Source organism: Loxodonta africana, chromosome X, assembly GCF_030014295.1.
Source record: "Loxodonta africana isolate mLoxAfr1 chromosome X, mLoxAfr1.hap2, whole genome shotgun sequence".
NCBI classification, from domain to species: Eukaryota; Metazoa; Chordata; class Mammalia; order Proboscidea; family Elephantidae; genus Loxodonta; species Loxodonta africana.
Genome location: NC_087369.1, coordinates 24,388,821 through 24,413,368, shown reverse-complemented (window position 1 = coordinate 24,413,368; position 24,548 = coordinate 24,388,821).

Here is a 24,548-nt window from a genome sequence, read left to right as displayed (position 1 = left end):
TGGAAGGCAAGAGGGAACAGGAAAGCTAGTAATAGGGAGCCCAGGGTTGAGAAGGGAGAGTGTTGGCATGTCATGGGGTTGCTAACCAACGTCATAGAACAATGTGTGTACTAACCGTTTGATGAGAAACTAGTTCTGTAAACTTTCATCTAAAGTACAATAAAAAAAAAATAATAAAACTTCCCTGTACGTTTATATCTCCAACCTTACCATTTTCACATCCAAACTTTCTTGTTTTTCTCCTCCTTCCTTTCTTCTGTCTTTATTTTATCAATTCATCTATTCATTTAACACGTGATTAACTACTGTGTGCCAGTATCTTTAACAGTGAGACAGTATACAGACTTCTTGAAAGTTGAAAGTGAGCCATCTCTACCAGTTTGTCTCCATTGTCTCACTCCCTACTCATCCCAACTCAGGGCAGTCTGACATGTCACCACAACTCCACTGAAACTAGTCTTGCCAGGATTGCATGAAAAAGATCACTATCTTGGGCAAAATCGGAAAGGACATTTTTTAGTCTTCATATAACTTGACACATAAGCAATATTTGAGATTGTTGATTTCTTTCCCTTTGAAACATCCTATTCCACTGTCTTCTGGGCAATTATATCTGTGGCTGTTCTTTCTCAATTTCCTTTATGTTCCATCCTTCCATAGTACATTTCCAATCATTGATGCTTCTCAGGGCTATGATCTGGACCTCTTCTTTGTATTCTTATTCCCCATGGGTAAGTTTCTTCATAATACAGCTTTATCATCTTCGTGCTGATAACTCCTAAGTCTGTATCTCCAGATCTTATCAGGTCATCTTCACCTGGATAATCTATAAGCACTTCAAATGGGTCTAATGAAATTATCGTCAACTCTCTTCCAAACCTACTTCTCCTCCTTTGTTCCCTATTACAGTGAATGGCACTACTACTATCTATCTAATGGCTAAAGTCAGAAACCTGGAAACCATCTGAGGTTTCTTCCTATCCCTTCCATCATTCAACCAGCAAGCCTTGTTCATCCCATTTTCCAAACATCCCTCCCTGCCACCCTCCCATTACCATTAAACTAATTCAAATCCCCATCTGTTCTCACTTGGATCATAGCTGCAACCTCCTAACGGGTCTCCCAGCCTTGTTATTTAACTCTTCTTTACTAGTTAGGGTAAAGTTAGGGAAACAGAAGCCGATCTACGTATACTAGTTATAAGGGTTTAATGTATGAACTAGCCCTTCCATAACTGTTGGAAGAACTGAAAGAGCTAAGGATAAGGAAGATGACACTGAAGATCAGGGAAGCTGACACCTAGAGACTCAGCCTGAAGCACTTAAGTGGGTGGCTCTCAGTAGTAGCTCACCAGGAAGCTGCTGTGAATGTCACGTTTTCACTTAGGTCTTGTTGCAACTGCTTTGGCAGAATAATGGCTTCGTCTTCTTTTCTGCCTTCAAAATTTTACAGGACTACCTCTTATTAGCAGATTCTAATTAGGCGCTCCTTGGAAACTCTGTGGGGCAGTTCTCTGTCCTATAGGGTCGCTATGAGTCGGAATCGACTGGACGGCACTGGGTTTAATCTAACGTAGGCCGATAAGTAGAAGAGGGTTCTGGGAAATGTAGTTCTGTCTTCTCTGCTGTGATTAAAAAAAAAATGGAGGAGAAAATTTAGAAGGGGTTTTAGCAAGAATAGAGTTGCTAAAGGTTGGCAGTTCAGACCTACCCAGCAGCACCATGGAAGAAATGCCTGGTGATCTGCTTGCATAAAGATTACAGCCAAGAAAGCCCTATGGAACAGTTCTGCTCTATAACACAAATGGGGTCACCATGAGTTGGAATCGACTCTATGGCAATGGGTTTTTTTTTTTTTGGTTGGATAGTGCAAATGGTTAATGCTCTCAGCTACTTACCAACAGGTTGGAAGTTCAAGTCCACCCAGAGGGCACCACAGAAGAAAGACTTAGTGATCTGCTTCTGAAAAATCAGTCATTGAAAACCCTATGGAGCACAGTTCTACTCTGATACACATGGGGTCACCATGAGTCAGAATCCACTTGATGGCAACTGGTTCAGCGATACTGAGTTGTCAACAGATAATACAGCTTACCCTTCAATTCTGTTTTCTAAAATGCAGTCAGATCTTTCAATAAAAATATGTCATCATAGTACTCTCTTGCTTAAAACTCTTCAATAGTTCTTCATTCCTTTTATGATAAAAAAGAAACACTTTAATATTGCTCACAGATCCTTATATGATTTTGCCCCTGCTTATTTCTTTAACTCATTTCTACATCCCAGTTTAAAACCTCATAATCTGGTTTTAAGTGAACATTTGAACAGGGAACTCTAAGAAGTTATTGCATTACTGTGGAAAGAGGATAAAGTTTGGTCAGTGACTTAGTATGCTAGAGCTGCCATACCAAAAGATACCACAAGTGAGTGGCTTCAAGGAACAGAAATTTATGTTCCCACAGTTCTGGAGGCTCAAAGTCCAAATCAGGGTCTTGGCCACGTCAATTCTATTAGCCTCTCTCCTAGTTTCTGATGACTGCCGGCAATCCTTAGCATTCTTTTGCTTGTAGAGAGTTCTCACATGGCATCTGTCTTCCCCCTATGTGTGTCTCTGTGTCTATTCTGCTCTTTTTATAAAACACCATTCAGAAGTAATTAGGTTTAGGGCCCATTCTACTTTAGTAGTATCCCCGCCGGCACAGTGGCTAAGAGCTTGGCTGCTAACCAAAAGGTTGGCAATTCGAATCCACCAGCTGCTCCTTGGAAACCCTATAGGGCAGTTCTACTCTGCCCTAATGGGTCACTATGAGTCAGAATCAACTTGATGGCGATGGGTTCGGCTTTTTTGTTTGTTTGTTTGTTTCTAATTTGGGATGACCTCATTAATATAATAAAAGATAGTATTTCTAAACAGGGTTATATTTACAGGTACAGGGGTTGTAACTTCAACTTAACTTTGGTGGGGAGGCACAATTCAATCTGTAATAGTCCCAGAGGGACAATGTTTTCAGTAATATTTAAGATGAACCTTGAAAACATTATGCTGAATGAAGTAAGTCAATCAGAAAGGACAAATATTATATGATCTCACCAATATGAAATACCTAGAATAGGCAAATGTATACAGACCAGAGTTTAATAGTGGTTACCAGGGGTGGGAGGAAGGGTTGTTGTTTAGGTATCATTGAGTTTTTGTTTACAGGGGTGAAAAATTTGGCAGTGGGTATTGGTGTTGGTTGAACAACATAATTGATGTAACTAGTCTCACTGAATTGTACATGTGAAAAATGTTGAATTGGCAAATAATGTGTTGTCTATTTTTATAACAATAAAAAAAGACTAAACAAAGAAATTTGGACTTGACATGGGTAGGAAATAGGTTCTGAGATAAAGGAATGACTTTAATGAATATGATAGCTGAATAGATTTGGTCTGGGGATACTACAAAGAGTAGGAATTGAAAGAGACATGTAACTAGGACTTTAATGAAATAGTATTAATGCAAACTAAAATGAGGGCCAGACAATGATGGTAACCGAGGGAATGGAGAGTAATGGGAAACCTCCTCATAAACCTTCCAGTGGGAGAATTGACAGGCTTTGGTACCATATTACATGGAGAGGAGAGAATACACAGATTTTTTTGATGTGCAAGGATGCTAATATGACATTTAGATAAGTTTGATTTGGGAAGGAAAAATAATAGATACGTTGGATTTGAGGGAATACTGGAAGCAGACCCAGTTATTCAGCTAAATAATGCCACAGAAGTTAGCAGCTAATTACGCTGAAATTATCAAGTTGGTCTGAATTATCCATATAACTGCACCACTTTACAACCTCACTTTGCCCACAGAACTGAAAGCGCTCAAAACTCAGAGCTGGAAAGGCTTTATTTTACTCTTTGCCAATTCCAAAGCATCTTGTTAAGCAGAAAACATTCCCAAGGGCAGCAGAGTTTAAGTTCAGTGCTCTCTCTCTTCTTTATGGAACGTGCACTCTTGACTACTGGTGCTGTCAAATGCTAAAGAGAAAGTCACCTGGATTTGTGTGACAGGCCTTCCATTTTTGAATTCTCTTTTCCATCTTTCAAAGAGACTCCACAATATCAATTGAAATAGAATCAGCGGTTCAAAATGAAAGGTGTACGCTTAGGAAAATGGGGTTCCTAATTGACAGAGATGTTATCTATTTTTTTAAGTAAGTAAATTCTAGCTAAATTTACAGCAACATCAAGAAGAGACTTCTGATAAAATTCAGAAGAGGTAAAATTCTCTATTTCATAACATTTTTTTATAAGATTGGATTCATTTTATATTTTTTAAAAAATAATGGAACCATCCTCTGCATTACCTACTTCAGGATTTTACATCATTCTCATTTGGCATTTTAAAGGAATATACACTGTCTCCGTGACAAAATACCAAGAAATTGTGCCATGCATGTCCTACCCTTTATGAGGAGGAGAAAAGGGCTAGTACCTGTTCTCCTCAGAGAGTAAACACCTGCCTGAACTTCCTAGGGGAGTTAGAGAAGGGGTGGGGGAAGGAGGAATCAATTTCCACTCACAAAAGGTTTCTGTTTGGCTTCTTTGACTCATGGAAAGAGGGTAAAGCCAGGACATGCGTGGGCCACCAGCAACTGGTGAGCAGAGCTTCTCCAACCCATGGAGCAGTCCACCCTCTCTCTGCATGGCTTAGGGAGGAGCCAGAGGAGATGTCCTTGTACCAGAGTGGTTACATCTTGGTTCAAGTTAGGTGTTTGCTCTAACTTAGAGGGCCAGTGTAGGAGGCGATTCATACTCATGAAGATACCCTCCTTCTTCCTAAATGTGAAGAAATAAAATAAGGCCACTAATGGTTGAAAATATGACAAATCACTTATGTTGCTCATTAGGAAAGGATTGATGGTATTAAGTATGGTAGCTGAAACAGTAGTCTCTTATTTTATTATTGTTGCTATTATTTCAGCCCCACTATTGATACATTTGCATGTTTTTTAAACCATATTGAGCTTTGGATGTCCATGTCATCCACATGCCCTATAGAAAACTAAAGTGACTTAGGACTTAGAGCCATGTAATAGATGAAGTTATATAAATCCAGAGGTCTGTACTATTTCTTTACAGAATATAGATGAGAGATTTGCCTTATAAACAACAGTGGAGTTGGGACTGGTGATGCAGCCTGGGGGCTTGCCAGTCCTAGCAGTGAGCACATTGACATTGACAGAAATTTTTCAAAAAGTTTTATGAGTGTCCCTGAAGTAGAGTTGAATCTTTACCAATTTTCTAGAAGCCTATTCTTATATAAACATAGCATTCTTTTAAATAAACTAAAATATGCTCTCTTTAGTTAATGAAGCAACCTCAGACTTTTTTGTTGCAACGCAGTTATAAGCTCCTAAATAGTGTCACTGATCTAATGTCACATTTGAAAACAAATACTTTAAAACACCAGGTTTATACCAATGCATAGCCATCACTCCATACTCTCAGTATACACTGTGTTGTGAAATTGTTTATGTATTTCTTACTTTCTTCTAAGAATTTAATGCAGAACATGGTTAGTCGGCAACAGGAATGAGGTATAATAGAAGGCAGCATGCTTGGGTGGATCATGCCCTGGACTAAATGTCTAAAGACCTGGATTCAATTCATGGCTCAGCCTCTTGATAGTGTGTAGCAGATGCTGCCAGTACCTTGCCCATATCTCCCATTCAGTGTACAGAGCCCTGACTTAGTCTGCACCACCTGCACCTCTTTGAGGCCATTCTCTTGCTGCTGGAGCTCACTCTGACTCAGCAGGCTGAAAGTGCTGGGGTGTTAATGCCTCCCAAAAGCAACCCTCAAACAATGTTTGATGAAGTTGGAATATAAAAACCCCAGGTCCCTCACTCAGAGTGGGATAACCCAGAGGTACATATTCTACCCTGGCTCTCAGAATTTCTCTAACTGAAGTAAACTCCAATCCCACACAGTGGCAGCAGCCTTTGGATAATGCGCCCTGTAATGGCTTTCCGCCCTTCCTTATTTCACTGCCCCACTTCCACCGTGACTCACAGTTGCTTCCGGGAGAATCTAAAATAGGGCATAGTTATTGGCCTTAGGAAGGTCACCAAACCACTCAGTACTCTTATGTAATAAATGACAGAATTTAACAAAATTCCTTCCAATTGTACAATTTCATTTTTTAATTTTTCCCACTGCTTTTTAATCTGAGCTTTGAAAGAGGTATTTGAAATTTATAATGAAAGAGTACTTACTCGCAATGGTGACAAAACTGTAGAAAATAGAGGCGATTCTCCACTTAGACAATGGAGATACACAAAAGTGATAGTAATGGGAAGTCATGTATGACTCTTCCAGCATATAGCCCCAGTTTTAAGTTTCTCCATTGTTTGATAACAAAATTAAACCCTGACAGAAACAATTCATTATTCCCGATTGTTGTTGTTGTTAAGTGCCATTGAGTGGGTTCCAACTCATAGCAACCCTATGTACAACAGAACAAAACACTGCCCAGTCCTGCTCCATCCTCACAATCGTTGCTATGTTTGAGCCCATTGTTGCAGCCACTGTGTAAGTCTAGCTAGTCAAGGGTCTTCCTCTTTTTCACTGATCCTCTACCTTACCAAGAATGACGTCATTCTCCAGGGACTGGTCCCTCCTGATAAAATGTCCAAAGTACATGAGACAAAATCTCACCATCCTTGCTTCTAAGGAGCTCTCTGCCTGTACTTTTTCCAAGATAGACTTGTTCATTCTTCTGGCGGTCCATGGTATATGGTATATTCAATATTCTTAGCCAACATAATTTAAAAGCATCAATTATTCTTCAGTCTTCCTTAGTCATTGTCCGGCTTTCACATGCATATGAGGCAACTGAAAACACTATGTCTTGGGTCAGGCACACCTTAGTCTTCAGGGTGACATCTTTGCTCTTCAACACTTTAAAGAGGTCCTTTGCAGCAGATTTGCCCAGCGCAATGCGTCTTTTGATTTCACGACTGCTGCTTCCGTGGCTGTTGATTGTGGATCCAAGTAAAATGAAATCCTTGACAACTTCAGTCTTTTCTCTATTTATCATGATGTTGCTCATCCATCCAGTTGTGAGGATTTTTGTTTTCTTTATGTTGAGGTGTAATCCATACTGAAGGCTGTAGCCCTTGATCTTCATCAGTAAGTGCTTCAAGTCCTCTTCACTTTCAGCAAGTGAGGTTGTGTCATCTGCATATCACAGGTTGTTAGTGAGTCTTCTTCCAATCTTGATGCCCCATTCTTCTTCATATAGTCCAGCTTCTTGGATTATTTGCTCAGTATACAGATTGAATAAGTATGGTGAAAGGACACAGCCCTGACGCACGCCTTTCCTGACTTTAAACCGCACAGTATCCCCTTGTTCTGTTCGAAGGACTGCCTCTTGGTGTATGTGCAGTTTCCTCATAAGCTCGATTTAGTGTTCTAGAATTCTCATTTTTTGCGTTGTTATCCATAATTTGTTATGATCCACACAGTTGAATGCCTGTGCATAGTCAATAAAACACAGGTAAACATCTTTCTGGTGTTCTCTGCTTTCAGCCAGGATCCATCTGACATCAGCCATGATCTCCCTGGTTCCACATTCTCTTCTGAATCTGGCTTGACTTTCTGGCAGTTTCCTGTTGATGCACTACTGCAACTGTTTCCAGATATACCATAAAAAGCTCTTAAAAGCTGAGGTCCCAGCAAACAGGACAAATATATTGCCTGTGAGATAGGGAGGGCAAAGCTGAGCAGCCCCAATTTCCAGATGAGAAAACTGAAGCTTAAAAATATTAAGTAACCAACCAGGAACTCAAGTCTTTTGTGTCTGTGATCTATGCGTTTTCTGCCACATTCTACTTCTACCTGTTATCCAACAGTTCTATTATATACTAGAAGTATCTATATTCTCTTTGGTGGACTTTTTCTCCAGGATTTCTGTTCTCTGGACTGTGGGGTTAGGAAGAACATTTAAAATCCATTTTGTGGGAAAGGTCACTTCCCACTTGGAAGGTGAGCTGGAAATGGATGCCCCATTGTAGATTCCTTTGGCCCTTCCTGTGTAATTAAACTTCTTCTTATCCACAGTACCTCATAGCATTACTATTTAAGGATACTATGCCTGTTGATTCAATGGCAATGGGCTTGTTTTTTTGTGGTTTTTATGCCTAATATTGGACTACATCCAAAACCCAAACCCACTTTTGTCAAGTTGATTCTGACTTATACTGACCCTATGGAACAGAGTAGGACCGTCCCATACTGTTTCCAAGGCTGTAAATCTTTATAGGAGCAGACTGCCACATCTTTCTCCCTCGGAGTGGCTGGTGAATTTGAACCACCAACTTTTTGGCTAGCAGCCGAGCGCTTAGCCACTGCACCAGCAGTGTTCCTCGTTGAACTACATACTCAGAGAATAATGTAGCAAATAGGGAAATTAAAGACATGCAAGGAAGAATCCAATTTACCTCCTCGACCTCTCATAATTACTAGTGGATTTCTGAAATATTTCATCCCTCTAGCTTAACTCTTTGAGCCCCCCTAAAACAAAAATATCCTTAATATGTGTCACATTGGAAACTATCTACAGTTATTTTTTCACTGTGAATGATTTTATACCCTTTTCTGAAAATAGATCTGATAGAAGAAAGGGAAGCATCCAGGAACTGATCACCTGGGACAATAGGACAATGATGTAAACATGAAGGAGTATCATGGCAAATTTGATTTCACTATCTTCCTGAGTCTTAGAAAAAATTTACAGGCCATGTTGTTATGGGAAAGTCGTTTACTCCTTCTGAGTCAAAGTTTTTCATTTATACATGAGAGGTTAGGGCTACATAACATCTAAGTCCTCTTCAGTCCTAAAACCAGAAACCAGTTGCCATTGAGTCAATTCTGACTCATGGCAACCCCTTGTGTTTCAGAGTAGAACTGTGCTCCATATGGTTTTCTTTCTTTCTTTTTTTTTAATTGTGCTTTAGGGTTCCAGGATTGACGTTTGTTCTGTTTTACTTAGTTTTTCTGGTCTTTGCTGCAGAGTGACGGCATGGTGCTTCTGTCTATAGCACCATTTTGGCTCCACTTTTGCATAGGGTTTTCAATGGCTGTGATCTTTCAGAAGTAGATGGCCGGGCCTTTCTTCCAAGGTGCCTCTGGGCGGACTTGAACCACCAACCTTTTGATTAGCAGCTGAGTGCTTAACCATTTGTGACGCCTTCAGTTCTAGAATCCTATTATTCTTTGATTTCATTTACCATATACTCCCATGAAGATGGTAACAGAGGTGAATGATAAGATCCAGTAGGTTATGTTTTCCTGGCTATTAGCTACCCATACCAGTTGCCACTGAGTTGATTCCTACTCATAGCTACCCTATATGACAGAGTTAAACTCCCCCATGGAGTTTCAGAGGAGCGGCTGATGGATTCAAACTGCTGACCTTCTGGTTAGTAGCTGAGCTCTTAACCACTGCACCACCAGGGCTCTGAATATTAGCTAGGAAACAAAAAAATGGTAATGAGATTTTCTGTTTGAGCATGTAATCCACAAAAGAGTATTCAAAATGAGAAATGAGGAAAGGCAAACTAGAGAGCTAGCTAGTATTCACGAGTAGTCTTTGTGTACATGCTTATAATGGATGTCCAACAACTTGAGGGCACAGAACAGAAGGGTTTATTCAATATGCTATGCCTGATTTCTTATCTGACTCTAATTGGGAGGCAGCTGAAGGGCTGTATGAGATACCTAACTAGAAAGAAACAAGTTGTTGCTCTTCTAGCACTCAGCCTTCACTGGCTACTTTCCATTTTTCATTGTGCCAGGTGCTGTGATCAGAGCTGTGATGGGTGCTTGGGCTTCCCCAGACACAGAGCCTGAAACAAGGATTCAAGCAGGGCTTTGAATCTGTTATTTTCAGTTAGGCCCCTCCTGAGAATTTGCATTTCACGTAAGAATCACCTGGGGATTTTGTTCAATTTTTTTTTTTTTAACACAATCCCCAGGTGATTCTTATGCGACCATAAGAAACACAGGTGATTCTTATGTGGACAGAAGACTCATCAGGAGATCATGTTAAAATGTAGATTCTGATTCAGCACATCTGGGGTGGAAATGCAAATTCTCAGCAGGAGGTCGAACCGAAAATAACCAGTTGGAAGCCCTGAATTCAAGTGCTAGTAGTTTATTTGGAAGGTGTAGAGAACCTTGGTAGGGGAGTAGGGACGTTATACAAATAAGAGAAGGCAGCTGGTAAAAGGTTCATTATCAAGCCAGCCGCCACTGTGACTGGAGCTTAATCCTGGAAAGAAACTCTGGGAAACTATAAAATATATGCCTCAGATTTATCCCACTTACGGGACAAGGAAGCCAAGGTATTTATACTCAACCCCCATCAGTCATTGACTGTAGGCTACCCCTGTAGTGCGTTAATTCCCCCAGCACTTTTGGCCACCTGGTGGGCAGGGAAAATAAGCCCTGATGACTCGATGGCAATGGGTTTGGTTTTTTGGTTTTAACCAGAAAATGTAAAGCCCTCAGGCAAAAAGTGCAGGTGCTGGCAGCTGGAAGTTAGGCCAGCCTTCACTGAAGAGGTAAAGATGGAGGGATGTGGTTAGGCACCAATGACATCATGACACAAGAATTGCCTCAATTAATTCTCACAACTCTGTGAGGTAGCACTATTATTATTCCTATTATCCAGATGTGAAAACTGAGGTTCAGAGACTGTAAGTGCTTTGTAAGGGGCAGAACTGAGGCTTGAACTAGGGTCTCTGTGACAAAAAAGACCATATTGTTAAGCACTGCACTTCCTCATGGTGCCAAAAAAAAAAAGGGAGGGACGATGTGTCATCTGTGACAAGATTTTACCCAAATGTCTTTCCTTTTATGAAGGACTCCCTGACTGTCATCACTGTTTCTGTATGTTTCCATAGACCTTTCTTTGTAGCTCTACAAGACTGGTTATCACATCTCACTATAATTAACTGGTTACATTTACCCTTCTTACTAAACATGAGTGTCTTGGGGAGTAAAAAAAGTGTTCTCTTCATTTTTGTATTCCTTTGTTAACAAAAGATCAACACATAGCAGATCTTCAAATTAGTGCCTGTATGATGCCAATGCCTGAGTTTTTGGTAGAGGCTCAAACTGACAGCAATTTACCCATCAAGGCAACCAAAGTGGATAGAATTCCTATTATGCACTAAGCAAGAAACAGATTAAAAAAAATGAAAGAAGGAAAATAAATGCTGCTCGAAAGCACAGTTATATGTGTAAAGCTTGTTTATCTGTTTTCCAAATATTTCTACTCAGTCAGCTGAGGTTTGATTAAATTTTTTGTAAGTCTTACGGATGTTGAGAAAAAGCAGTCTCTCTTTTTAATCTCGTTTTGCTCATGTGTGACAAACACCAAGAAACACGGGAATGACGAAACCTGTTTAATTTGTTTTATACAAGTTGAGGCTATGTATGAATGCCTGGCTCTAAAACTGTACATTTTGTGGTGTTATTTATTTCCAGTGTCAAAACTAACATATTTCAAATATATACCAAAATCTTATTTACAGCTTGTGGCCCATGCTTCTTTCAGCTGCTGATATACCTCATCGAGCACCAGCCAGGTGGACAGGAATTTTCTCCATACTTCCACTGCACAGCAAGAAGCAGTTAATTTCCAGGCACATATTGCTTTAATTTCGGTTACTCCACTCAGTACCAGGGTCCTCCCTGCCAGGGGCTATAATTTTATAAGAGCAGAACTCTTGAAAGTGTGTGGGAGAGATTAGTGGGCGTGCCTGAAACACTTTCTTTCTCACTTTGTACTGTGCAAAACCTCAAATGGAAGGTTTAGGCAGTAGTTTCATTTCTGGGGAAAAACTCAGATTTTTCTTGGAGTTTAGTCACTGACATTGGGAAGGGGTCTCATGTGCCTGGGATGATATGTTGAGAATGCATGGAGCCACTTTTCTCTTATGCTTCCTCTTTTTTTGAAAGAATATTAATTCTCAATTTGAACTGAGGTTAAAAATGAAAAGCTAAGTGTATTCCATGCCAGGCAGAACCTCTAATGCACGCCAGTGAGAAGCAGGGAGTCAGTCAGTGATGCTTCTGGGAAAACAAAAACCCAAAATCCATGTGCAGAGGACAAAGTGCCCACTACTGGTGCAACACCCTGAAGGGGCTCTATAACTGGCTGTAGAAAAAAACCAAAAAACTAAACCCTTTGTTTCTGACTCATAGTGACCCTATAGAACAGAGTAGAACTAGCAGACTAGTAGGTTGGAAGGGATGGTATGTGCGTGGGGACAAAAGGAGTAAAGGCTGTATACAAATTGGCCCTGGGAGAGCCATGTGATCAAACATACTGTGCTAGGAGCTTTTTATACGTTATCTTACTTAATACTGATGACAAGCCTGGGAGATGGATATTGTTATGCTCATTCTAAGGAGGAGTAAATGAGACTTAAAAGTGTTGCATGGGTTGTCTAAAATGTTAGTATATTGCCAGATGCAAAAATGCCTTGTGTATGAGTCCAGAGCCTATGACGCTAGCCACTCTGCCATACCACCTCCTGTGGAGAATATCAGAAGTAATTCATGGATAAAGTAGTGAAAGCTTAGGATATGGCGCCCCATGGTACTGCACAGCCCCAGCAGTACCATTCTCATCATAGTTTATATGAAAGGAGCCCCTGAAGTTGTGTTGTGACAAAGCCTGTATGACTGTACATGTGGGCACTCTCTGTAGTTGGATGGTAGAAATAGGGAAGTGGGGAATGAGTTAGCATATTGAAGAAAGAGCTGACCTGATTGATGAACAGAGTGAAGCAAAGCAATATTCAAAGGGAACATGGAAATTTCCAGTCTGAGTAAATCAAATGATAACATTTGTGAAATGGGTAAATTAAGCTCTACATTGAAATAAATCATGGTCAGGGTGAAAGAATGCCATCTACATGCCTTCTGTGATGACAATGAAGTAGCCATGTTTACTGTGTGCTTTCATTGTGTCAGGTGTGCTGCTAAATGTTTTACATGTATTTGTTTAATCTTCATGGTAACTCACGAGGAAACTGAGAAATGGAGTAGCTAAGCAACTTGCCCAAGGCTACACAGCCTGTAAAGGGTGGAACCAGGTTTCAAACCCAAGTTTATATCTCCAACCTAGACTTCTCCTCTAAGCTCCAGCCTCATATCTCCATCAACCTCCTTAACATTTCTATATGAATTATATCAGGCATCTCAAACATCACATGTCTACATGGAACTCCTGATCTTCTCCCACCACCCCACTAGAATTATACTTCCTACATTTTTTTTCCATCTTAGGTAATGGCAAGTTCATCCTTCAAGGTGCTCACACCAAAATCTTTGGAGTCATCCTTGCACCCCAAAGCCAAACCATCAACACATCCTGCCCAGTATTCCTTTAAAACATCCAGAATCTGGTCACTTTTCACCACCTCCCTGTCTAAACCACTACATCTGACATCTAATGCAATTGCCTGCTAACTAAACTCCCTGAGTCTTCCCTTGTTTTCCTTCAGTCTACTGTCAAACTAGAAGCCAGAGATATCCTATTAAAATATAAGTCAGATGAAGTAACCCCTTTGCTCGAAACCCTCTAATAGTTTCCCATCTCAGAGTAAAAACCAAAGTCTTTGTAGTGGTGTACAAGATCCTACAAAATTTACCCCCCCCCCCCACACGCACCCCATGAACTCTTCTCCTACTTCTTTCTCATTCTCTTTCTGCTTCATGGCAGTTCCTTAAATATTTCAGACATAGTTCTGCCTTGGAGCCTTTGCAATTGCTGTTCCTCTGCCTGGAATGCTCTTGCTCAAAATGTACACAGGGCTCGCTCCTTAATTACCTTCATGTCCTTAGACACCTTCTTCTGGATGTGACCTTCCCTGATCACCTATCTAAAATTACAACTCCAACCTAATGGCCTTTGCTTTTCCTCATTGCTGCTTTATTTGTTTTTCTCCTTAAAAAACATTGTTCATCAACACAGTGTGCATTGTACTTGTCTGTTTATTGTCTGTCATCATCACCGGAATGTATGCTCCATGAGGGCAGGAAGTTTGTGGCCTCTGTTGGTCACTACTACATCCACAGTACCTAGAACAACACCCAGCATATTGTAGGCCCACAATAAATATTCGTTGAATGAATGAATAAAACTCAGGCAGTATGATTCCAGACACAACACTCTTAACCACTATGCTGAACTGCCTCTCAGAAGTTGAAGAATGTTTTGTGAGCTGATAAGCTTTGAATAAGTTTACCGAATTTTACGTCTTTGTCAAGGCTAAACAGGCTTCAGCTATTTCTAGATGATTTTAAATATTCAATGCAGAAAAACTCCACCATCTATAATTTGGTATATATATTTTTTGTTCGGTGGTAAAATTTCCCCTTTGGAGTTGTTAGTAAGTGTGCCATTATCTGGTTTGTCTTATTATCACTTCAAATTTCTCAAGAAAGTTTTATTTTCCTATGTGCAGTAAATATAGAGAATATACACAGTAGATGAGATAAAATATAGTATTTTAATGAGAACTCACTTCATTTTTTTATTTATTTCATGATTTATTATCTTTTATATTGAGTGTTCTATTGAGTTCCTTGTAATAATTCCTTGTTAGCATCCTGTTAAATTTAAAGAAATAGGCTGTTGAAGTTAATTTGGACTTTCTATCATAGTTTTATCATGAGCATACATACAGATGTATAAGAATATTTTGATCAATTCATATCTTAAAAAATTCATTCCTTAGGCATCTAAAATTTTGAAACACTCTATGATATTAAATTTTCTGGAAGTCTTCAATGTGTGTTTAAGACTATACTCCCTTGCTACTTTTCCATACAGTGGGGTTTCTTTCAACCTTCAGTGTTCTGCCCAACTTACAAAGTTCACACTCACATTAGAAGACTGTCGTATTTAGTACATCTTAAAATGTGTAGAAAGGGGGCTGAGATGGTGGAATAGCCAGATGCTCCCTGCAATCCCTCTTACAAAAAAGACCCAGAAAAAACAAGTGAAACGATTATATTTATGACAAGCTAGGAGCCCTGAACATCAAAGGCAAAGCTAGAAAATGGGCTGAGCAGCAGCAGGAGGGAGAGATGGTTCAGAAGCAGAGAGGAGTTGCTGGGCCTGAATCGCTGGGATCCCTCAGGCTCCATTCCCGGGAGTGGCTGCGGCGGGCTGGTGGTAGCATTTGGCTGCAGTTTCCTCAGGGAGAAACAGCCAACCACACAGGCTACTGACACCTCCAGAACCAGAGAACAGCGCTTTTCAAAAGCTAAGTCCTTGCATATATTTTACCATGCCCCCAGCCCCCAAGCCGGCTTCAGTGGCTGTTGATTTCCCTGCGCCTGAAATAGGCTGTGTTGAGCACCCTGAGCCATCCTCCCAGCCTTGGAGTACGGAATAAATTCACAATTGGGGGAAAAGATAATTTGCCAGCTCCACTAACTGGGGGAACTCAGGACAGAAGCAGCTCCTGTCCAGGCATATACAGTCCATGGACTTTGAATACCTTTCCCCCCTGCATGGACCTGTGTGAGCCTATTTCAGGAGAATAGGCCCGTGTTGGCAGACTTCAGCTGTTTCAGATGTGCACTGAAGAGGTTGGTGTTTGATATTTGACACTGCTTTGCCTATTAAATAAGGTCCTCACCTACCCACATCAGGGGCATAAGGACTGGTGGCTCCACTCAGGTCATGCAGCTACCCGCGACAGGGGTCCAAGGATAACCGGTACTTCCAGTCCTTTCAGACAAAAGCATTGGGTGCCCATGGTCTGTCTGCAGAACCCACCCACCTGTATGCTCTAGAGAACGGGGACACGGTTTCCTCACAGACATTCAGGGGATGGTTCTCAGCCTCCTGCCTTGTTCAGAGCATGACCCCCTGCTTCAACCAGAAAGCAGTACCTACCACAATCACCCCTGCCCCTCTAAGACTGTAGGACAGGGCCTGAACGACACACTTGATGATCAGCTACCTGGACACCTGAGCTGAATTCATACAAGAAAAGTGAATGGACTTCTAGACTGATAGACCTGATAACAGCTCTAGCCACCTGGTGACAGGATGTCAGAGGTCCAAAGGCACAAAAAAATCAAGCTAGATCACTCGAGCAACCCATTTGGACATATCAAAACAAAAGAAAGCAAGAAGCTAGGATACAGTAAGCAAACATAAAATAAACTCATACAATAACTTATAGATGGCTTAGAGACAACAGCCAATATCAAGTCACATAAAGAAACAGACCATGATCGCCTCAACAAGCTCTCAAAACAAAGAATCAATGGATCTTCTGGATGAAGGTGCCTTCCTGGAATTACCGGATGCAGAATTCAAAAGATTAATATACAGAACACTTAAAGACATCAGGAACGAAATTAGGAAGGAGATCAGGCAATATGCAGAACAAGACAAGGAACACACAGATAAAGTAGTTGAAGAAATTAAAAAGGTTATTCAAGAACATAAGGAAAAATTTAATAAGCTGCAAGAATCCATAGAGAGACAGCAATCAGAAGTTCAGAAGATTAACAGTAAAATTACAGAATTAGACAACTCGACAGAAAGAGGAGCAGAATTGAGCAAGTAGAAGGCAGAATTGGTGAGATTGAAGATAAAGCACTTGGCACCAATATATTTGAAGAAAAATCAGATAAAAGAATTTTTAAAAAGTGAAGAAACCTTAAGAACCATGTGAGACTCTATCAAGAGAAATAACCTACGAGTGATTGGAGTACCAGAACAGGGAGGGAAAACAGAAAATACAGAGAGAATTGTTGAAGATTTGCTGGCAGGAAACTTCTCTGATATCGTAAAAGATGAGAAGATATCTATCCAAGATGCTCATCAAACTCCAAATGAGGTAGATTCTAAAAGAAAGTTACCAAGACGTATTATAATGAAACATGCCAAAACCAAAGGTAAAGAGAGAATTTTAAGAGCAGCTAGGAATAAACGAAAAGTCATCAACAAAGGAGAGTCAATAAGAATAAGCTCAGACTACTCGGTAGAAACCATGCAGGCAAGAAGGCAATGAGATGACTTATATAAAGCATTGAAGGAAAAAAATTGCCAGCCAAGAATCATATCCAGCAAAACTGTCTCTCAAATATGAAGGTGAAATTAGGACATTTGCAGATAAACAGAAGTTTAGGGAATTCGTAAAAACCAAACCAAAACTACGAGAAATACTAAAGGGAGTTCTTTGGTTAGAAAGAAGATCAATAATATCAGGTATCAACCCAAGACTGGAACACTGGACAGAGCAATCAGATGTCAACCCAGATAGGGAAATCACAAAATAAATCAAGATAAAAAAAAAAGCTCACAACAGAGAAACAGCAATGTAGCAATGTTATTATGTAAAAGAAGGCAACATTAAAACAATAAAGAGGGACTAAGAAATGTAGTCACAGATCTTTCATATGGAGAGGAAGACAAGGTGATATAAAGAAATAAAGGTTAGGATTAAACTTAGAAAAACAGGGGTAAGTATTAATGTAACTACAAAGGAGACTAGCTATCCAATCATCAAAATAAAATACAAGAAAAAAACAGAGACCCTGCAGAAACAAAACCAACAGCAATGAATAAGAGGAAAAGACAATATATAAACTACTCAGCACAAAAAATTAAGTGGGACAAAGAAACTGTCAACAACACACACAAAAAAGACATCAAATGACAGCACTAAACTCATACCTATCTAAAATTACGGTGAAGGTAAATGGACTAAATGCACCAATACAGAGACAGAGAGTGGCAGAATGGATTAAAAGACAAGATCCGTCTATATGCAGCCTACAAGAGACACACCTGAGACTTAGAGACACAAACAAACTAAAACTCAAAGGATGGAAAAACATATATAAAGCAAACAACATTGAAAGTTAAATCCATCAGAAAAGCTAAGGAAGGACACTATATAATGATTAAAGGGACAGTACACCAAGAAGATATAACCATATTAAATATTTATGCACCCAATGACACGGCTGCAAGATACATAAAAAAAAAAAAAAAAACTATCAGCATTGAAAAGTGAGATAGACAAGCTCCACAATAATAGTAGGAGACTTCAACACATCACTTTTGGTGAAGGACAGGACATCCAGAAAAAAGCTCAATAAAGACATGGAAGATCTAAATGTCACAATCAACCAACTTGACCTCACAGACATATACAGAACACTCCACCCAACAGCAGCCAAGTACACTTTCTTTTCTAGTGCACATGGAACTTTCTCTAGAGTAGACCACATATGAGGTTATAAAGCAAGCCTTAGCAGAATCCAAAACATTGAGATAGTACAAAGCATTTTGTCTGACCATAAGGCCATAAAAGTAGAAGTCAATAACAGAAAAAGCAGGGAAAAGAAATCAAACACTTGGAAACTGAACAATACCCTGCTCAAAAAAGACTGGATTATAGAAGACATTAAGGATGGAATAAAGAAATTCATAGAATCCACTGAGAATGAAAACACTTCCTATCAGAACCTTTGGGACACAGCAAAAGCAGCGCTCAGAGGTCAATTTATATCAATAAATGCACACATCCAAAAGGAAGAAAGGGCCAATGTCAAAGAATTATCCTTACAACTTGAACAAATAGAGAGCAACAAAAGAAACCCTCAGGCACCAGAAGAAAGCAAGTAATAAAAATTAGAGCAGAATGAAATGAAATAGAGGACAGAAAAATAATCGAAGGAATTAGCAAGACCCAAAGCTGGTTCTTTGAAAAGTTAACAAAATTGATAAAGCATTGGCCAAACTGACAAAAGAAAAACAGGTGAGGAAGCAAAAAACCTGAATAAGAAATGAGATGGATGATATTACAACAGACCCAAATGAAATTAAAAGAATCACTTACTATGAAAAATTGAACTCTAAGAAATTTGAAAACCTAGAAGAAATAGATAAAATGCTAGAAACACACTACCTACCTAAACTAACACAAACAGAAGTGGTGTTGTTCTTTTTGTTAGGTGCCGTCCGGTTGGTTCCGACTCAAAGCGACCCTATGCACAACAGAGCGAAACACTGCCCGGTCCTGCGCCATCCTCACAATCGCTGCTATGTGTGAGCTCATTGTTGCAGCCACTGCGTCAATCCACCTTGTTGAGGGTCTTCCTATTTTACACTGACCCTGTACTCTGCCAAGCATGATGTCCTTCTCCAGGGTCTGATCCCTCCTGACAACATGTCCAAAGTATGTAAGACGCAGTCTCGCCATCCTTGCCTCTAAGGAGCATTCTGGTTGTACTTCTTCTAAGACAAATTTGTTCTTTCTTTTGGCAGTCCATGGTATATTCAATATTCTTCTCCAACACCACAATTCAAAACCGTCAACTCTTCTTCAGTCTCCCTTATTCATTGTCCAGCTTTCACATGCATATGATGTGATTGAAAATACCATGGCTTGGGTCAGGCGCACCTTAGTCTTCAGGGTGACATCTTTGCTCTTCAACACTTTGAAGAGGTCCTTTGCAGCAGATTTACCTAATGCAATGCGTCTTTTGATTTCTTGACTGCTTCTTCCATGGCTGTTGATTGTGGATCCAAGTAAAATGAAATCCTTGACAACTTCAATCTTTTCTCTGTTTATCATGATGTTGCTCATTGGCCCAGTTGTGAGGATTTTTGTTTTCTTTATGTTGAGGTGTAATCCATAGTGAAGGCTGTGGTCTTTGATCTTCATTAGTAAGTGCTTCAAGTCCTCTTCACTTTCAGCAAGCAAGGTTGTGTCATCTGCATGACGCATGTTGTTAATGAGTCTTCCTCCAATCCTGATGCCCTGTTCTTCTTCATATAGTCCAGCTTCTCGTATTATTTGTTCAGCAAACAGATTAAATAGGTATGGTGAAAGAATACAACCCTGATACACACCTTTCCTGACTTTAAACCAGTCAGTATCCACTTGTTCTATCCGAACAACTGCCTCTTGATCTATGTAAAGGTTCCTCATGAGCACAATGAAGTGTTCTGGAATTCCCATTCTTCACAGTGTTATCCATAGTTTGTTATGATCCACACAGTCGAATGCCTTTGCATAGTCAAGAAAACACAGGTAAACATCCTTCTGGTATTCTCTGCTTTCAGCCAGGATCCATCTGACATCAGCAGTGATATCCCTGGTTCCACGTCCTCTTCTGAAACCAGCCTGAATTTCTGGCAGTTCCCTGTCGATATACTGCTGCAGCCATTTTTGAATGATCTTCAGCAGAATTTTGCTTGCGTGTGATATTAATGATATTGTTCTATAATTTCCACATTTGGTTGGATCACCTTTCTTGGGAATAGGCATAAATATGGAGTTGGCCAGGAAGCTGTCTTCCATATTTCTGGGCCTAGACGAGAGAGCACCTCCAGTGCTGCATCTGTTTGTTGAAATATCTGAATTCATATTCCATCAATTCCTGGAGCCTTGCTTTCGCCAATGCCTTCAGAGCAGCTTGGACTTCTTCCTTCAGTACCGTTGGTTCCTGATCATATGCCACCTCTTGAAATGGTTGAGTATCAACTAATTCTACAAACAGAGGTAGAACAACTAAATAGACCAATAAGAAGAGAAAAGAGATTGAAAGTGTAATCAAAAAAACTCCCAACAAAAAAATCCCTGGCCCGGATGGCTTCACTGCAGAGTTCTACAAAACTTTCAGAGAAGAGTTAACACCACTACTACTAAAGGTATTTCAGAGCATAGAAAAGGGCAGAATACTCCCAAACTCATTCTATGAAGCCAGCATATCCCTGATACCAAAAACCAGGTAAAAAAAAAAAGACTCCACAAAAAAAGAAAATTACAGAACTGTATCCCTCATGCACTTAGATGCAAAAATCCTCAACAAAGTGCTAGCCAATAGAATTCAACAACATATCAAAAAAATAATTCACCATGACCAAGTGGGATTCATACCAGGTACGCAGGGATAGTTCAACATTAGAAAAACAATTAATATAGTCCATCAAGAACCACATAATTTTATCAATTGATGCAGAAAAGGCATTTGACAAAGTTCAACACCCTTTCATGGTAAAACCTTTCAGCAAAACAGGAAAGAAGGAAAACTCCTCAACATAATAAAGGGCATTTATACAAAGCCAACAGCCAACATCATCCTAAATGGAGAGAGTCTGAAAGCATTCCCCTTGACATCGGGAACCAGACAAGGATGCCCTTTATCACCATTCTTATTCAACATTGTGCTGGAGGTCGTAGCCAGAGCAGTTAGACTAGATAAAGAAATAAAGGGCATCCCGATTAGTAAGGAAGAAGTAAAAGTATCTCTGTTTGTAGATGACATGATCTTATACTCAGAAACCCCTAAAGAATCCTCAAGAAGACTACTGAAACTAATAGAAGAGTTCAGCAGAGTATCAGGATACAAGATAAACATACAAAAATCAGTTGCATTCTTCTACACCAACAAAAAAAGAACATCGAAGAGGAAATCAGCAAATCAATACCATTTGCAATAGCTCCCAAGAAGATAAAATACCTAGGAATAAATCTTACCAGAGATGTAAAAGACCTATACAAAGAAAACTACAAGACACTGCTACAAGAAGTGATCTACATAAGTGGAAAAACATACCTTGCTCACAGATAGGAAAAATTAACATTGTAAAAATGTCTATTCTACTAAAAGCCATCTATAGATACAATGCAATTCCAATCCAAATTCCAATGACATTTTTTAATGAGATGGAGAAACAAATCACCAACTTCATATGAAAGGGAAAGACACCCCGGATAAGTAAAGCATTACTGAAAAAGCGCAAAGTGAGAGGCCTTACTCTACCTGATTTTAGAACCTCTTATACCACCATGGTAGTCAAAACAGCCTGGTACTGGTAAGACTGTGATACTTAAGCCAATGGAACAGAATTGAGAATCCAGACATAAATCCATCCACATATGCCAGCTGACATTTGACAAAGGCCCAAAGTCAGTTAAATGGGGAAAAGAGAATCTCTTTTACAAATGGTGCTGGTATAACTGGATATCCATCTGCAAAAAAATGAAACAAGACCCATACGTCACACCATGTACAAAAACTAACTCAAAATGGATCAGAGACCTAAATATAGAATCTAAAACGATAAAGATCATGGAAGAAAAAGTAGGGACAACGGTAGGAGCCCTAATACATGGCAGATACCGTGTACAAAACATTACTAACAATACAGAAGAGAAACTAGATAACTGGGAGCTCCTAAAAACCAAACACCTATGCTCATCCAAAGACTTCGCCAAAAGAGTAAGATGACTACCTACAGACTGGGATAAAGTTTTTAGCTATGACATTTCCGATCAGCGTCTGATCTCTAAAATTTACATGATACTGCAAAACCTCAACTGCTAAAAGACAAATAACCCAATTAAAAAATGGGCAAGGGATATGAACAGGCACTTCACTAAAGAAGATATTCAGGTAGCTAACAGGTACATGAGGAAATGCTCACAATCATTAGCCATTAGAGAAATGCAAATCCAAACTACAATGAGATTTCACCTCACTCCAACAAGGCTGGCATTAGTCCAAAAAATACAAAATAGTAAATTTTGTAGAGGTTGTGGAGAGACTGGAACACTTATACACTGCTGGTGGGAGTGTAAAATGGTACAACCACTTTGGAAATCAATTTATTGCTTCATTAAAAAGCTGGAAATAGAACTACCATACGATCCAGTAATCCCACCCCTTGGAATATATCCTAGAGAATTAAGAGCCTTTACACAAACAGATATATGCACACCCATGGTCATTGCAGCACTGTTTACAATAGCTTAAAGATGGAAGCAACCAAGGTGCCTCTCAAGGGATGAATGGATAAATAAATTATGGTATATTCACACAACGGAATAGTATGGATTGATAAAGAACAATGATGAATCTGTGAAACATTTCATAACATGGAGGAATCTGGAAGGCATTATGCTGAGTGAAATTAGTCAGTTGCAAGAGGACAAATATTGTTTAAGATGACTATTATAATAATTTGAGAAATAGTTTAAACAGAGAAGAAAATATTCTTTAATGGTTATAAGAGGTGGGAGGGAGGGAGAGGGATTTTCACTAATTAGATAATAGATAAGAATTATTTTCGGTGAAGGGAAAGACATTACAATACAGGTGAGGTCAGCACAACTGGACTAAACCAAAAGCAAAGAAGTTTCCTGAATAAACTGAATGCTTTGAAGGCCAGCATAGCAGGGGCAGGGGTTTGGGGACCATGGTTTCAGGGGACATCTAAGTCAATTGGCATAATCAAATCTACTAAGAAAACATTCTGCATCCCACTTGGAAGAGTGGCATCTGGGGTCTTAAATGTTAGCAAGCGGCCATCTAAGATGCAGCAATTGGTCTCAATCCACCTGGAGCAAAGGAGAATGAAGAACACCAAAGACACAAGGTAATTATGAGCCCAAGAGACAGAAAGGACCACATAAACCAGAGACTACATCAGCCTGAGACCAGAAGAACTGGATGGTACCTGGCTACAACCGAAGACTGCCCTGACTGAGAACACAACAGAGAACCCCTGAGGGAGCAGGAGAGCAGTGGAATGTAGACCCCAAGTTCTTGTAAAAAGACCAGACTTAATGGTCTGACTGAGCCTAGAAGGACCCCGGAGGTCATGGTCCCCAGACCTTCTGTTAGCCCCAGACAGGAACCATTCCCAAAGCCAACTCTTCAGACAGGGATTGGACTGGCCTATGGGATAGAAAATTGTACTGGTGAGGAGTGAGCTTCTTAGATCAAGTAGACACATGAGACTGTGTTGGCATCTCCTGTCTGGAGGGGAGATGAGAGGGCAGAGGGGATCAGAAGCTGGCCGAATGGACGCGCGAATGGACGCACAAATAGAGAGTGGAGGGAAGGAGCATGGTGTCTTATTAGGGGGAGAGCAATTAGGTGTATATAGCAAGGTGTATATAAATTTTTTTATGAGAGATTGGCTCGATTTGTAAACTTTCACTTAAAGCACAATAAAATTTTTTTAAGAATACACAAAAAAATAGAGTCTACAGTTGTCCTTAAACGTGTGTTCCTTTTTCCATATGGCAACATAAAATGTAATAAGATCAATCTATCTCCTCATTAGTACTTGATGCTAATAAGCACCTTTTTTTTTTTTAGAACAATGCATTTTATTTCATGAACATGTTCATTAAAACTTAGCCCAGGGCAAATTTATTAATCTAAGCCCTTATACTTGGAAGCAACAAACTTTTTGAAATGCTTAATCAGTCTGTTAGTAAAACAGTTCAAATACCTCCTTCTTAGTTCTTCTGTATATAAAGTGGTTGATTTAATTGAATTTGATAATTCCAAGTTTCTTGATATATGTTGAAAAGACTCACATTCTGGCTTAGGTTAAAATAGTGTTCCACAAAGTACATTTCACAGAATACTAATCCCAGAAGTGTTAACTGGTGATGTTCAGGGGAAGGAAAACTGTGTCCATGGTCAAAT